The following is a 2,923-nucleotide window of genomic DNA, read 5'->3' on the forward strand; positions in this document are numbered from 1 at the left end:
TTCTTCTTCTTTGGTATTATGTGGCGTTCGCACATTTTGTTTGCGCATGAGGCCACCTACTGTGCGGTCGTGTGTGGTCGATCACGTTACATTTTGTGATACAAAAATAAAAAAGGGGGAAAAGGAAGAAAAATAATGCACTACCAACTAACCCTACACCTACTATATATACCAATACTACAAAAAAAACGTATCACCCCATTTCACTACCTTGACCTTAACTGGTTCTACACCAGGCCTACTGCCTGGGAGGACAGGCCTCTTTCGTTCAACACACCTTGTAACCCTTCTGCAGTAAAACCCCATACACATAAGTACTTCTCTGCAGCTGCCACTAAAACATCTATTTTCTCTGATTTACATTCAATTTCTGCGGTAAAGTTGGCAATGAATGTTAAGAAGCCAACCTTACTGAAGCACACATTCCTATCACTCTGTATTGGCCTAGGGCTACTACTCACCCTTGATCCATCATCCTCTACTCTCTTCACTTTCTCAGCATACGACACCTTCTGTTCTATTTTGACCCTGGCAACCTCAACCTGTCTCTCTCGCACCAGGCACTTCTGATCCCCAGCAACATGGACACCACCACAATTAACACAGTTTTTTCCACCAACACTACACATTCCTTTGTCCCATGCCCTACTGCACACTTCTCATGTCTCAGAATCTCCCTCCTACACACTGATGCAACCTGACCATAAGCTTGGCATCTGAAACACCTTAGTGGGTTCGGCACAAAAGCTTAGGGAGTGGGATGTCTCCCTTCCTCTTCCGTCCCTGATTTGTCTGTGTGAAGCAGTTTCCATCAGCTAGCACAGCTACAAAGTAAAAATTGGATATTCCGTAAAAATTCATGAAAACAAAAAAACAATTTTTTTCTTAATTTAAGGTTAGGGTTAGGCATTAGGTTAGCAGTGTAGTTAAGGTTTTAAATATATAAATTGTAGAAATATGTGGGGTTTATGACTTAGTGGCTGTGTTATCTAGTGACGACCTTGAGAAGCAGGCAAGAATAACTAAGCACTTCTGGGTCAAAGATTTTTGGAATTCTTCAGAATAACGGACAGACGTTTGAGTGGTAAGGCGAAAGTAGCCGACGGTAGACGGAAGTCAACGAGTAAAGTGGAGGGAGGTACATCTGCCCGATAGCAAGTCAGACAACTTCTGCTGTTTCTAGGACAGACGAAAATGGTACACATTGGCATTCGTCTTTGTTATTGCCGATGAAGTTGATGGTATCGAAATTTCACCTTTCCTAAACAAAGCAGAACATGATCAACATGTTCCAAGGAATGAATATCCTGATGATAAGGAAATTAAATACCAGTCCAAGCTCTTTCTAACATTCACAAGACTTGTTTTGTATTTTTGTGATGGTTTCTCAAAATATAACATGGTAGTTAGTACATAGGCTTCTAGAACGAGAACGTATAGGTGTTTTGCAACCTATGGGCTATGCTCTGTTGTTTGCCATTACTTCATGCCCTTGTACCTTCCTCATTATTATTTGTAATTGTGCAACATGGAATTGTAACAGATGTGATTAAATGCAGTCCACAAAGATTCTTACTGTATGGTAATTGATTGCATGTCAGCATCACTACAACCGGCAGTGTATTTCTTTCATTCTCAACCTGTGTTGCTTTTGTCAGTAAGCATGTAAAGAACATCATTTGATTCAATCACATGAAGGACAAAACACTCACTGTGCAGAAAAGCATTAGAATACATGTACATCAGTTCACATAAATTACTGGGTAAACAATATTCCAAGCAATATGCTAAGCAGTCAAAAACGCTTGGTATTGACACCACGACTGGTGTCTGGGGTACTTGCTCATTAAGGGACGGTTCCCCAGACACAGATTCCTTCTCCAAAATTGCAAGTGTAGAAATCCCCAGTGTAGAAATCCACTACAATAACACGTGTAGCCTGCAATATGTATTACATTTGATTCACATTTAATAAACAATCAACAAATTAGAATTTGTTTGGGGAACAATATTACAGACAAGACATAGTGTAGGCTATAACATGGGACAAAACATTACAGTAGCATCTAGATAAGTACATTAGCTATGTTGTTGCAAACTGGATATTGTATTTATTTATGTTAGAAATTTGCATCATATGTAGACCAATGTAATTAAATCGTAAGGATAAATATGTATTTAAGCTCTAAATAGTCATAGACCCAAAACAGTAAACATGCATTGGTAATAACCAATGATAGGTGGTGAAATCAACCATTTATGAGCTTGAAGTGCCTTTTGCGTTTAAAAAAACAAACATAAGAAGGTTGTCTCCCACAATGCTTTGGTTCCGACTTCAAGTTGCAGTTGGTGTGGGAGCAACTGCAGAAATTTCCAGTCAACTGCAGTCGAAAGGTTCATGACCTTTCATCACATGCTTGTTATAAAGGTCATACGGTCAACATTGGATGCAGTCCAAACTCAAAGTAGACAGCCCTCAGTCCTAAACCCTCAGCCCTTGAATGACGTTTTACATCGTCACATCCAAGTGTACCTTAAATGTCTCTTGCCCATGCGAGGGAGAGTGATGATCGGAGAGGCAACATTCTTTGTAGAAATCTTGAAGTTGAGCTTAAAAACAACCAACCTAAAGCTATTAATGTACTTTGCAAGCTAATGTAGCTAGCTAGCACTCCTGTCAGGTAACTAGCTACAGTTACCCATAGCTGACTAGCTAGTTTTACAGTTTGGTAATTTATTCCAATACATTTCAGAATTCCCCAAAATATGTTCATGAAGCGAGCTACATTTTACAGGCTCTTCACTACGAGACTAAGCCACTTTGCCAATGCTAAAATCAATGTCATTTACATGTAAAATATATATATTTTACCACGCTAGCATCATAATTTTGTCTGACATGCCGAAAATGCAGCCGTGTTGA

This window comes from Salvelinus fontinalis, chromosome 4 (assembly GCF_029448725.1).
Source record: "Salvelinus fontinalis isolate EN_2023a chromosome 4, ASM2944872v1, whole genome shotgun sequence".
NCBI classification, from domain to species: Eukaryota; Metazoa; Chordata; class Actinopteri; order Salmoniformes; family Salmonidae; genus Salvelinus; species Salvelinus fontinalis.